This window comes from Sus scrofa, chromosome 13, assembly GCF_054392235.1.
Source record: "Sus scrofa isolate SSC_HxYL_T2T_F1_AM1 chromosome 13, Sscrofa_HxYL_maternal_Yorkshire_Landrace_v2.0, whole genome shotgun sequence".
Taxonomy (NCBI): Eukaryota; Metazoa; Chordata; class Mammalia; order Artiodactyla; family Suidae; genus Sus; species Sus scrofa.
The window spans coordinates 85,023,322-85,037,638 of record NC_139395.1 but is presented as its reverse complement, the minus strand read 5'-3'; the positions used below and the strand labels follow the sequence as shown (position 1 = coordinate 85,037,638).

The window sequence follows — 14,317 nt, the reverse complement described above, 5'->3', positions numbered from 1 at the left end:
TCTCTAGGTTGTCTAAATGTTAGCAATGGTGAAAGAAATGCAATGGATTTGGGGGACCAGGGCTCTAACAAGTGACTTTGGTCCAGTTTCCTCCCCCTCCCTCTTTCCCTTCCTTCCTCCCTTGCTTTCTTTCTCTCTCCTTCCTTCCTTCCTTCCTTCCTTCCTTCCTTCCTTCTTTCCTTCATTCCTTCCTTCCTTCCTTCCTCCCTTCTTTCCTCTCTCCCTCCTCTCCTTTCTTTGACTTGAATACAGGTCATATTTATTTAGAGTGTTTCATTGTTCAAAATGTTTTTGTGGGGAGTTCCCACTGTGGCATAACAGGGTCAGCACCATCTTAGGAGTGCTGGGACACAGGTTCGATTCCTGGCCTGAGACAGTGGGTTAAGAATCCGGTGTTGCCACAGCTGTGGCTTAGGTCACAGCTGCGGCTTAGATCTGATCCCTGGCCCAGAAACTCCATGTGCTGCCAGGCAGCCATAAGGAAACAAAAAAATTATGTGGGTAGAGGTTGTCCAGAGCAGATGTCTTTCCCATTTCACTGATGAGTAATAGAGACATAGTGAGGTTGACGTGGTTCCATGGATACTCAGGGGAGAACTTGATCTCACTTATTTGGACTCTCGGTATCATACAAGTTAGGAGACTGGTGGACTAATCCAGAAGAGGTGGTGGTATTTCAGAACTAGTGGTCACTGTGGAAGTGGTGAGAGGTGGTCAGATGCTGGACGGGATCTGACTGTGGTTCAGGAGAGAATAACAGGGTCAGCAGTGACTCCAGGATTTTGAACTGAGTACCTGAGGATTGGGGTTGGGGAATCATGAGAGTTACTGGGGGCAAGTAAGGTCTGAGATGTCCACTAGACCAGGACAGAAATGACACACAGGTCTGGAGCCTGGGGTGTGGTCTGGACGGGAGATGCACACTTGGGGCGATCAGCATGTAGGTGGTAGAAACCAGCAAGAGGTGTATGTGGACAGAGGGGAGAAAGGGGACACGAACTGGGGCCTAGGGCTCCCTCCAATTGGGGGAGCAGAGAAGAAACCAGCAAAGAGGACGGAGAGATCCTGACACTAAAGGGAAGGCCACGGAAGAGCTGTTGGGCAGAGCTGCTTGTGCAGGTGGGGGTGGCTGCAAAGGAGGTGGGCCCCTCCCAGGAAGCATGGAGAGCCTGGAGGAGAGCCAGCCCCTGTGGTATCAGATTCCTCTTTCAGGTACTCAGACCTCAGCTTTTCTCTGCAAAGTCTTCTCCTACCCCCTAGCCCCCACACCTGCCACACTCACACACACACAAAACGTGTACATTCCTTTAAAAGTTTTTAACAAGAAAAACAAATGATGATTGATATCTTTCCAAAGGATTAAGTAACTTAAATACTTTTACTTGATTTAGAAGTTGATATCTTTAACATATCTCTTTCCAAAATAACAATAATCAAAAACACACACACACACACAAAAACCCAAAATACCAAAATGGAAACAAGGTCTGTTACGTACACATCAAGGCACCAAGGTAGGAAAGTTTCCAGAAAATTTTTAAAAAGTTTACGGTTTTAACAACCAAACTGACACCTGCCTTGGCCTCCAGATTCTAATCTAGGCTAAGCAATGGCTTGTAGGAAGGCCTGCTTCCCAGGGATGTGGGCCCTTATCAGCTGATGAACTGGCGGGGTGTCTGGGCTCCTGACTCCATGAGCTGGCTTCATGCCCAGGACTGATGAGCAAAGCAACTCTCTGCTAGTTGGTTTCCTGGTTTGGGTTCAGAGGGTCTGCACTTCCCTGCACAGTGGGCAGCCCCCTCCTCCAGGGAATCCTTGGTTTGGCCATAAAGGTCCAGTCTTGGTAGATTCTGGCTGAAGACTGCTACTCCTTGGGCTGACTCCAAGGCCCTTCCAAGCTTCCCAAGAATCCTTCCCTTCAGACCCAGCCCTTCCCTGTAGTTTCCCCCTTTGAGCTTTCACAGCTGCTGTTCCCTCCATCTAATATGCTCTTACTGCCTCTCCTCCCAACCTCGCATATCCAAAATCTCAGCATCTCTGAAGGCCAAGAGGCCCATAGGATCTGATTGACCTATCACAGCCCTGGATTCCCTCAGTTGTCCTGGTGTGATTGTTTATTGTTATTATTATTATTATTATTACATTATAGTTGATTTACAGTGTGGTGCCAATTTCTGCTGTATAGCAAAGTGACCCTGTCATTCACTCATACATAAACACACACACAGAGTCTATCCCAGGGGATTGGATAGAGTTCCCTGTGCTACATAGTAGGAGCTCATTTTTTCATTCATTCAAAAGGTAATAGTTTGCACCTACTAACCCCAAACTCCCAGTCCATCCCACACCCTCCCTCCTACCCCTTGGCAACCACAAGTCTGTTCTCTATATCTATGAGTCTGTGTTATAGATAGGTTCATTTGTGCCATATTTTAGATTCCACATATAAGTGATATCATATGGTATTTATCTTTCTCTTTCTGACTTACTTCACTTAGTGTGAGAATCTCTCGTTACATCCATGTTGCTGCAAATGGCATTATTTCACTCTTTTTTATGGCTGAATAGTATTCCATCATATATATGTGCTATGTCTTCCTCATCCATCTGATGTGATTATTAACAACACCTCCTTAAATGGGCAAAAATATCCTGGTTTAGACAACATATTCTGTGGTTACCTGACAAGAGGCCCAACTCAAATGCCTCCTCCAGGAAGTCATCTCTGCTTCCCAGAGCCAAGGTCTCCTTTATCCTGAACTTGCACAGCCCCAGGCCCCTCTCCTGAAGGTATCATACAGCTGCAGTCACCCCTCTCTGCCTGTGGCCTCTCTCCCCTGCCAGGCAGATACAGCCTTCTTATTAAAAACTTTTGTAAACATAGTGCCATGGGTTAAATTGTATGCCCCACAAAAAACACATTGAAGTCTGAACCTCAGGTACCTGTGACTGTGACCTTGTTTGGAAATAGTCTTTGCAGAATTAACTAGGTTAAGATGAGGTCATTCAGCTGGGCCCTGTTCCAATGTGACTATGTCCTTATAAAAAGGGGAAGTGTGGACACAGAGACAAACACATACAGAGGGAAGGTGATGTGAAGACACCAGGAAGGGTGATCATGTGACTGGAATGAGGCCTCTAAGAGCCTGGGGACCCCAAGGATGGCCCACAGGCACCAGAAGCTGGGAAGAGGCAGGGGTAGATTCTCCTCCAGAGACATCAGAGGGCGCACAGCCATGCTGACCCCTGACTTTGGGCTTCTGACCTCCAAGATTATAAGACTATGTATTGCTGTGGTTTTAAGCCACCCAGTTTTTAGTACATTGTTATAGCAGCCTTAGGAAGCTATTAGGTATAGTAACTACCCTTTGAAAGAACTGTTTTATTGAGATACAATTCATGGACTATAAAGTATACAATTCAGTGGTCCTTAGCATGTTTGCAGAATTATGCAACCATTACCACTGCCTAATTTTAGAGCATTTTCTCACCCCAAAGAAACCCAATATCCATTAGCAGTCGCTCCCCACTTCCCCTTCCCCCAGGCAACCACTAATCTGCATTCTGTCTCTATAGGTTTGCCTATTCTGGACATGTCTTACAATCATGGCATTTTACATCTGGTTTCTTTCACTGAGCATCATGTTTCCAAGATTCATCCATGTTGAGCCTGTTTTAGCACTTCATTCAGTTTTATGGCTGAATAACATTCCGTTGAAGGGAGAGACCACATTTTCTTTACTCATCCACTGGTGGGCATTTGGGGGTGTTTCCCCACTGTGTTTATTATGACTAATGCTGTACCAATTTGTGTACAAGCTTTTGCATGGACATATTTTTTTTAATTCTCTTGCATAAGTAACTCTTTTTAGCTGAAAGATAATGCCTGCACGTGGTGAACAAAACTGCCGGTGGCAGAAATATACATACAACTAAAACCCAAACTCACTCTCTCTCCCCAGGTGGAGTTTCCCTCCTGAGAGACCACCTGTTTATTTCACTCCTGTCCTCCCAGAAACATTTTCTGACGAACACACTTGGGTAAGTGAACGTTCCTTTTCTCCAGCAAGAATGCCCCCAGTGGCTCTACCCTCAATCTTCTTACCTCTTGATGCTTCTGGATCCTTCTGCATGGTTGTGTAGGGTTGCACTCTATTCCTGGATGACCGCCTTGTTGAATTGTTTGAATGTACCTTTTGGTATTAAACCATCTGCAGGTCATTCAGGCTGCTCTCAATCTTTCGTCAATATAAAGATGCCACCCTGCACTTGCTTGCACACCCATGCAAAGTTTGCTGTGGGGTAGACCAGAAGGCCCTTAGGTGAGATTTTTTTTTTTTTTTTTTGGTTTGAATAATGAGATGACTCTGAGTTTCTTGACACTGGGGCTGAGTCTTAGTTACCCTCCCACCCCACCAAAACCCATACTATAACACAGACATTTGGGGAGAGGGCAGAGCTTGCCCTGGGCCCGTTTCCTCCCTTGAACTTGTGTGTTGTGAGCCTCACAGAGCTGATGGGATGTATAGACTATAACTGCTAATTCACCAGCCAGCTGTTGACCTCAGGTGGAATTTCGGCCCACCTACAGAAACGGTTTTGCCAATCTCTTTCCATAAATGATAAGAGCCAAGATCAATTATTCTCTTAAAATAGAAACCTTCAAGAAATTGGAAGTCTGTGACTTTAAAACCAGCTGATTTAACAGAAATAATGTTTCTGGATTATGAACTTGGTATTATGGTATGGTATAGAAAGTCTTTGTTTAAAAAAATTATCTTGCTGGCTCAAAGACAGGCTTTGAAGACAAACCTCATCCATTTTGCACTGCTGTTTTTCAGTTCAACAAAGGTTTTTTTTTTTTTTTCTAATTAATTTTATTGTACTCCGTGCCTTCAAAGTTGACAATCGAGTAGGTCAACTCTTTCCCAACACTGACACTAAATTAGCCAGTTGACCTTGTAAGGGTTCCTTATCTGCACTAGGTGGCAGTTTGTAGAACAGCTAAGGGAGGGGTTAGATAAGACTGAAACTCTGGGATCTTAACCTTGGAGATCAAGCTGTTTCTGTATTTTGATAGCTGCCCACTGTTTGTTAGACAGCGAGTCCTCTCCTGACGTGAAACCCTAACCGCACATGAGGGGTAATGTTGGATTGACTGTCTAAACCTTCTCGGAACTTGAAGTGCAAACAAAGGGTTAATGTCACATTTAACCATCGAAATGGGCCCTTTAGGGGCCTTGTTTGCCTTCAGAAACTTAGCTGTGCAGGGACCTTTGGTGGAGATTTCTGGGTGGAGACGGGCTGGCTCTCAGGAGTGGCCCAGGGATTACAGATGAATTAGCATTTCTTCCGTGGCTCATTACCGGGGATAAAGGTGCCTCCCGCAGCTCCCAGCAGGTTGGGAGCAGGAAGTTGGGTGGTTTAGACAGCAGGAATCTGGCTCCACAAAGGCTGCTGAAAAGCCATTGTTCCAGGGCTTAACGGGCCCCTTTCGTTGGCAGCTCCCTCGTGTCTCAACCAGAGCCAAGGTCTTCACCCAGACACTGATAAACAGCATAGTCAGTGCCAGGATAAGCTTCATGGCCCTCCCCCACCAGTCAGTCACTCCCCCTGCTCAAGAACCTTCAGTGACTCCCCATTGCCCACCCTCTCTCTGCTTGCCACTCCAAGTTGACTCCGGTCCAGCCTCATACCTGGATAAGTTTCATGCCCACTGCTTCGCAGGGTTTCATTTAACCAGTGTGTATCCAGCATCCAGTCTGGGCCAGGCACTATGCTAAAAGCTATATCCCTTGTTTTATCTTGATGAGCATTCTTTTTTTTTTTTGTCTTTTTGTTGTTGTTGTTGTTGTTGTTGTTGCTATTTCTTGGGCCGCTCTCTCGGCATATGGAGGTTCCCAGGCTAGGGGTTGAATCAGAGCTGTAGCCACCGGCCTAGGCCAGGGCCACAGCAACGCGGGATCCGAGCCACGTCTGCAACCTACACCACAGCTCACGGCAACGCCGGATTGTTAACCCACTGAGCAAGGGCAGAAACCGAACCCACAACCTTATGGTTCCTAGTCGGATTCGTTAACCACTGCGCCATGACGGGAACTCCTTGATGAGCATTCTTTTTTTTTTTTTTTTTTTTTTTATTTTCCCACTGTACAGCAAGGGGGTCAGGTTATCCTTAGATGTATACATTGCAGTTACAGTTTTTTCCCCCACCCTTTCTTCTGTTGCAACATGAGTATCTAGACATAGTTCTCAATGCTATTCAGCAGGATCTCCTTGTGGAGGTCTTATCTTCATGATACAGAAGAGGAAAGGAGGTCCAGAGCAGCTAACGCAGCCTGCCTAGGGCCACATAGCCAGGAAGCAAAGAGCCACTGAAGCCTCCAGTCCTGACTGTCCATTGGCTGTCCAAGTACTGAGGTTCCCCCTCCAGACAGAGGGAAAAGCAAAGACAAAGGCCTTTTTCTCTCAATCTCTGGGCCTCAGTTTTCCCATCAGTCAAAAATGTGTACACTTGCATGCACACGTGTGCATAAGTGTGTGTATGTGTAGTTGGAAGGTGTTGCCTTCTGGTTCTCTGATTTGGTTTACACCCTAACCCCCCCTGGATTTCTATGAACCTCCCCCAAGAATCAGAGAGTGAGTGGTGGATAGCTCTTTACATTTTGTGCCCTCACTTGTCTCACCTGTAGCCCATCAGACAGCTGGCTGCACTCCCCCTGCACCTGATCCGGGGAGTAAACAAACAGACTGGCTGTGATGAGTGAGCTGGGCTGCAGAGGGTGGACTGGGCTCTTCCAGCCACAGTCACCCGGACCTGAGCCAGGGTTGCCCCTTGAGACAGGGCACCATCTCCACCAGTCCCTATGCTGTGTAAGTCTGTCCAGCCTCACTCATCCTTGTCCCCTGTAAGGCCCTTGTGGTAACTTGAACCTGCAACTCCCAAGTAGCATGTTTCACTAGGCAGGTGAGGACTCGCAATTCAGTTTCTGATCTATGGAACATCTTCAGCAGCCATGTAGTATCTCATTAGCTGCTTTTCCTTTCTTGCTTTCTTCTTCCTTGCTTTCTCCCTCAGTCATCTCCTAGGCTGTTTCTCTCCCCTCTCTTGGTCCCCAGCACATCTCCCTCCCACCCCCACTCACTTCTCTATCACATCCTTTCTAAATATGTTTTGATATAAGAAGTCTATCAGGGGCCAGAGAGGGCTTCAGAGAGGTGGTAACATTTGAGTGGTGAACAGGAGTTCATTAGACAGAGAAAGAGCAGAAGACTAGCATGCTTAAGTACCAGGCTGGAGTCATGCAGGCAAAGCCTGAATCCTTGCCTCTCCACTCTCCAGTTCCATGATCCAGATGGGTGTATCACATGACCCAGCCTCAATTACCGCATCAGCACAGTGGGGATTCCTCTAGCACCTGCTAAAGGGCTGAGCTCAGCCTTCAGTGAGAAAATTGCTTGGCACAGGCCTGGTGCCTGATGTATAGAAGGCACTCAAGAGGTATTTGTTGAATGAATGAATGAATTAATGAATGGCTATTCCAGACCAGGGGATGGCATCAAGAAAGATCTAGAGGAGGAACATGCACAGCATGTTCGGGGCCTTGTGTCCAGGTCGGAGCCCTTGGCAGAGCCTGGCCTGACTGGCTCCTGACAGCCGACATGCACATCTCCTTCCAGCTCTGCGTGATGTCACCCGACAGCTTGGAATCCACCAGTGGACACCTGTGCACCACGGAAACTGGCTAGTACTGCAAGTCAGGCCTTTTCCTCTTCCAGGGAGCCAGCCTACCAGCCCACCAGCCCCTGCAGCTGCAGAGATGGTTACAGTTAGATTCCAAGGGACCTTAGACAGCAGGGCCTGGTGATGGGCTGTTCACTCTTTGCTGTAGGATTCAGAAAGACTGTTTGACCCTACCTGACTTGAGATAGATGTGTTTTTTAAAACTAAACAAGCCAAGAATTCTGAGTTCCTTAAAAATCCCAAACACATTCTATTCTTTCACATAACTCTAGAAATGATCCTCAGCTTAATTTTTTTAAAAGACCACTTATTTCTATTGAACTAACAAACCTTGAAAAAGGTCACTTCATTTCCCAAGCTAAAAAATCAGGGATTTTTATTTGGAAGAAAAGGAGCTAGGGAACTAGGTGTGAGAAGATGGCAATGCCAGCCTGCACATGGTCATGCAGCAGGGGTGTTGGCCTTCATCCTGAAGGCGACAGGAATCACTGGAGGGTGTGACACCAACAATTGATGGGTCAGATCCTGGTCGTAGAAAAGGTCCTTCTTGCTGTTCTGCAAAGAGCCTGGAGTGGTTGGCATGGATGCAAGGAGCCCAGGCAAGATGATGGGATGTGATAAGCATGTTTCTAGAGAGTCAGGGTCACGTGTTCACTGACTTCTAGAACCATCCAAAATGGCTCGACCCAAATGTAGAGTTTAAGACATCACAACATCCAAGGCAAAGCTGAACCAAAAACAAGAATTGGGCACCAAGTGCCACTACAGCCCTCTGTGAATCACTCATCTCTGCTTTGTGAGGACTGCCACAGAGTAGAGGTGGGCAATTGTCCACCCAGCATCCCTTTTCATTTAAAAGAGCCCTGATTTTGTCCAGCAAAGTGCTCAGCTAAATGCTCTTTCCCAGCTTTCTTCACTGCAACCAGGAGACATAGTTTTGGTCAATGAGACATAAGCAGACATCTGCTGTGGGTTCTGGAAAAGTTGCTGAGTTTTTTGATAAAAGGGATCATTTATAGCTGGCCTAGCTTTCCTCCTCTTCATTCTTCCTTGAATGCAGACATGATGCCTAGAGTGATGGTACCCATCTTATAGCCAGGAGGACAAGGCAAGAAAATCACAAAATTCCAGCTCTGATCTCATTGAGTGACTGAACCAATGCCTGTAGTCACCTCCCTCTAGGTTTATTATATGAGAAAAATGTAAGTGTATTTATTAAGCCACTGGCGGCCAGATTTGTTTTGACTTGCTGGTGAAAGCTATCCTAATGGACACAATTGTTGTCACTTTCACTGCATCTTGATAAATGAAAACATAATTGCTCCAGCCCCTGAGTTTCACATTTTGCAGCATCTGAACTCAACCTTCTGAGTCCCAAATTAAAAAAAACATTCCTGGGTTGGGACTCATTGGCCTAATTTAGATTTCTTATGCCTGGGCCAATCACCGTTGACCAGGGAATGTAGGCTGTGATTGGTCCAGTTGTTACCAACCCCCAGACCAATCACTGCCAGCCAGCACAGCAGTGGGAGGGATGCCGTTTGAACATGACAGTAAGAATGGGCAGTTTGACCTATTAGTGTCTGTTCCAGTCACTCAGCCAGGGGCACTGACTAGGGATCTCCACTCACCCCCTCCAGCTTCCATTCATTCCACCCTGTTTGTGATGCATTCACTGTGTGTGCTACAGGTGCTGGCCACAGGGCAGGATCAGAACTAGTTCCACAGTCTGGCCCCAAGAGCAGCCTGGCTCTGTACAGTCCTCAGATTCAGTTTAAAGGCTTGGGTTCAAGCCTGGTCTCTGCCTCTTTCTGGCTGGTGTCAACCATTTCCCACAGCAGCGCAGTGGCTGGGTGCCCTGCTTAGTCCTCACCTGGGTTCAGGTAGCTTGAGAATCAGCAGACGGGATGCTGTTCCTGCCCTGCCCCCTCCTGGCTATGTGACCTCAGGGCAGCTGCTTCACTTCTCTGCGTGTGATCACCCATCTGTAAACCAAGGGATAATCCTGACCCCCAGGTTGTTAGGGTAAGAAGATTTCTGAGATAACTCAGGACCACACAGGAAGTACTCAATAAATCCTAAAAATAAAAATGTAGTGGCCCCAGAGAATGTATGACAAGTCAGAGTTCCCTGAGGCCAGCTGCCCAGGAGGAGGTTGGGCACTGGGCAGGGTCCAACCTCCCACCTTCCACCCAGAGATTCTGCTGGAGCAGGCAGAGAGCACAGGCAAAATGTCTCCCAGGCCCCTGCTTCAGGCCTGTGTAAGCTTATGGGACCAGTTGGCAGATGTGGGTCAGTGGTGCATGCCAGTCCCCAGGGTAAAGGCAGCAGAAAGCTGTCCCTGACCATCGGAAGTCTGGCCATCACCAGGGCCACATCCATGTTGGAGAGAGCAAGGGCAGCTCATGGGGACTGTCAATGACAGCTGCTGGCCGCAGAAGAGAGGCTGACCTTCTTTGTCCCCTGGGAGCTGGGCAGGCTGTGGAGCTGGATAGTGGCTCCAATCCAGGTATTTGGACAACCTTCCCTGCACTTTGGAAACCTTGTCAGCACCAGGCCAGCTTGCTTCCGGTCGGGCGTGAGGGGGTGGGGCTCCCTGGGCCGGGACTTGGGCAGGGCTTCAGAGGAGGGCTGCTCCCCCTTAGGAGGCCCGATTGAAGGGGGTAGAAGCCACTGGCCGGACGGAAACACTTCCCTTTACCGGGTGTGCTCAGAGTCAGGCACAGTGACCTGCGCATGCACATCACTATCGCTCACCATGACCCTAGGAAAGAGGACCTGCTGTTCCCCCCATTTTACAGAAAAGGAAACTTGAGGCTCAGAGAGATGAGCTGGCTTACCCAGGGTCGCACAGCCAGGCACTGGGAGTCGGGATTCCAGGCCAAGCCTGTCCGACCCCAAAGAGTGCTCTCTTCCTCTTACATGACTGTCCCAGGAGCAGGCAAAAAGTCAGAGTGGCATCAAGTTGTCATGGGAAGCAGCTGGGCTGGGCATCAGGGGACTGCCCCTCATCACCAGAGTCCCTCCAGTCCTGTCTGCTTGAACAGCTTTTCCCCCCTCTCCCAAGCAGAGTTCTCCCTCCACCTCCAGGTCTCTATTTTGATGTTCCCTCCTCTGGGAAGCCCCCCTTGATTTCCCAGGTGGAGGCTCCTCCTCCCAGCTCCCACAGCCTCCTTTGGCTGAACCTGTCTGTCTACCTAAGGAGACTCTGACTCCAGAGGGCAAGAGTCTTCCTGTCAAATCCCCACAGCATCTCAGGGGTGTGGCAGGGCTCTTATCACATAGTAGGCCCTCAGTAAACCTGTGTGTGATGTGTGGAATAGAGGATGGATCAGATGCTCTCCCCAGAGTATATGGACCCCTTTCAGGGGGGTTGGGCCTGCATATCTGGACCAAGGGGAACAGGACAGGACATATCCCAGGAGTCCCAGGGGTTCAAGGATGCCAGCCCAGGCCCTCTGCTCCCCAGGATGAGATGAGTCCCCAGAGCCTGGCCTCTGAGTTTTGTCCTGCCAACTCACTCTATGATTCATTCTCAGCCCTGGCACACTTGGGCCTACCCAGAGCCCACAGGCCCCGGTGCTAAGTTTAGTGACTGCAAAATGTCCCCATGAAATTCCAGACAGAGCTGGGGGCTGGCGGCACATTCCACAGAGCTTCCTTGGGCCTCCCGCTCAGCGCAGGGACTGCAAGGAAACAAGGTGTCCCTGCGTAAATAGCCTGGAAGGGCTGGGTCCTTGTCTGGGCCTTTGAGCTCAAGGACAAAGGTGTCCTTTCTTGTCCAAGGAGCTTGGCGTGGAGGGATGGAAGTCTCAGAGCCTTTGAACAAGGCACCACAGTGGCGAGGGGCCTGTTCAGGGGAAACCCCTCTCCCTGGGTATCCTTCTGACAGGCTGGACAGTCCACATCTAGGATAAAACTTTCTCCCTAGGGCTGGGGCCTACCTCCCTGTGCCTCCCTGGGAGATAGAAGTGTCCCAGCTCTTCCTTTTGGGCCTTAGACCCACCCTCTCCAGCCCTTCACGGACAGGGCTCTTGGCGCTCTCCCAGACCTGTAGTCCCTCCACATGTTCCCATCTGCTCTGTTCCACTCCCAGAGATGAGCCAGAGACCCTAGCACAGGGCTGAGCAGAGCAGAAGGTAAGAGATATATGGGGGAAGGACCTTCCTCTCTTCTGGACACAGTAGAAACCACGCATAACATGGAGACAGCAGTTGAGAGCTTGTTACCATAAATTCTTGATTTGGGTTGAGCTTGTGGCCCATTAGGACCCTCAGATCTTGTTCGTGAACATGCTGCCTGGGAAGGCCTCCCATAGCCTGCATGTGGGCAACTGGTTTCAATCACTCCTTCCTGCACTTGTGTCTCTCCGAATAGGAGAATCCACATGTCCTTGTCACGAGTCAGAACCTTCAATCTCCTGGCTGGGTTGTCAGCTCCTCATGGGTGGGAAAGAGCTGTCAGGTTCTTCCATTCTCCTCAACCTGAGCCCAGCTCTTCCACAGAAGGGTACTGAGACAGGAGGTTCTTCATGTGAGGTATACACAAACAAAAGAGGATTATAGCAATTTAAAGAATAATAATTTTTAAATAATAAGGCAAGGCACTAAGTCAAATCAAATCAATGGGGAAAAGGAAAGCATATTTAACAAATGGATAAAGGGAATATTGGAGGGAAAAAAAATGAATCTCAATGGCTACCCCACTCCACAAGACAAAAGTCAATTTGAAAATAATAATAATAATAATAGAGACAGGAGATGATGGATATGTTTTTGGCCTTAATGGTGATGATGGTTTCATGGAGGTATGCTTAAACTCATCAGGATGTAGACTAAAATATACAGCTTTTTACCTGTTTAAAAAAAAAATCGCTTTGAAATAAATAGGAGCTCTAAATGCAAAAAGCAGAACCTAAATTGTATAGGACACAGAGTATCTTTTAGGCCACAGAGTATCTATTAGGAAGGCAAAGATTTCTTGGTCAGAACATGAAAAGCACTGACCTTAAAAGAAAAAATTGAACAATTGGAATTCATCCAAATTTATAATTTTTTTCATAAAAAGATACAAAATAATAAAAGACATCTAATAGACAAGACTATGACTAGAAAAAAAAATTCACTGTCTGTGTGTGCACACACGTTTGATAAAGTGCTTATCACCAGAATAAGTAAATAACTACAAATCAACAGTAACCAGATGCACACTACAGATGTACAAAATGGCAGAAGATTTGAACAGATACTGCAAAAGAAGACATATTAATGGCCAAGAAGTACATAAGACGGTGCTCAACGACAAGGAAATACAAAATAATAGAATTAAAATTTTAACCAGATACCATGTTATACCCACCGGAATGGCAAAATTTTTTTAAACTTACCGCACCAAGGCTGTAAGGATGTGGAGCAACTGGACTGCTCATCCTCTGCTGTAGGAAATACAAAAAGTACACCCACTTTGGACAACAGTCAGGAAGTTTCTTATAAAGCTGGGCAGCTAAGGAGATGTTTAAGTTATCTTAAATCAAGCAGCCATCTGCAAGAATGACTCAATCATTCGGCTCCTAGCTATTTACCCAAGAGAAATGAAAACATATGTCTATACAAAGGCTTGTCCGAAAACATTCACAGCGGCTTATTCATGTTATGCAAAACTGGGTACAACCCAAAGGTCTTTCCCTGGCTAAGTGGATAAGTGGAGCATAGGTGCAGTGGACACAGCTCAACAGGTACAGGCATCCACTGCTGCTGACAATGTGAGTGATTCTCTGAAGCAGTACACAGAAGGGGAGAAGCCAGACCCAGACAGAGTGGGAGCAGTTTCTGCAAAACCCCAGGTCAGGAAAGCTCCCCTGTGGTGAAGGAAAGCAGAGCAGCTGCTATCTCTGTGGGCTGGGGAGGGATTGCAAAGGGGCACAAGCTTTGGGGGGGTGGGGATGGGGGCTGGAAACATTCCATGTCTTGCTCAAGTGATAATTACAAAGGTGAACAATATGAGAATGTGTTGAAGTGAACACTCCAGGTGTGTGCAATTTATGCTCTCCTGATTATATTTGCCTTCAACCAAACATATCTCAAAAAATAAAATTCTAAAATAATTCACACTGTCAACACATTTAAAATAGCAATAGTATCACTGGGAACTGTATCTAGTCACTTATGATGGAGCATGATAATGTGAGAAAAAAGGATGTATACACCTATGTGTGACTGGGTCACCTTGCTGTACAGTAGAAAATTGACAGAACCCTGTAAACCAGCTATAATGGAAAAAATAAGAATCATTGTAAGTCTAAAAAAAGAATAAAAATTTTTTATAAATAAAATAACATAGTAGAGCAGGAGTTCCCATTACGGCTTAGCAGTAATAAACCTGACTGGTATCCATGAAGATGCGGGTTCGATCCCTGGCCCCACTCAGCAGGTTAAGGATCTGGTGTTGCCACAAGCTGCGGCATAGGTCACAGATGTGGCTCGAATCCGGCATTGCTGTGGCTGTGGCGTAGGCTGGCAGCTGCAGCTGCAATTTGACCCCTAGCCTGGGAACCTCCATATGCCATAGGTACGG

General features: G+C 47.4%; 1 protein-coding gene across 1 annotated transcript in view; it reads left to right on the top strand.

The window, feature by feature from the left end:
• The first annotated feature begins 3,962 nt into the window (after positions 1 to 3,962).
• The window catches only part of SLC6A6 (solute carrier family 6 member 6), a 149,953-nt gene continuing 139,598 nt past the window's right edge, over positions 3,963 to 14,317 (top strand). Inside the window, exon 1 of the transcript XR_014822429.1 lies at positions 3,963 to 4,041. The gene's annotated coding sequence lies outside the window, so the exon portion shown is untranslated. The remainder of the gene's footprint in view (positions 4,042 to 14,317) is intronic.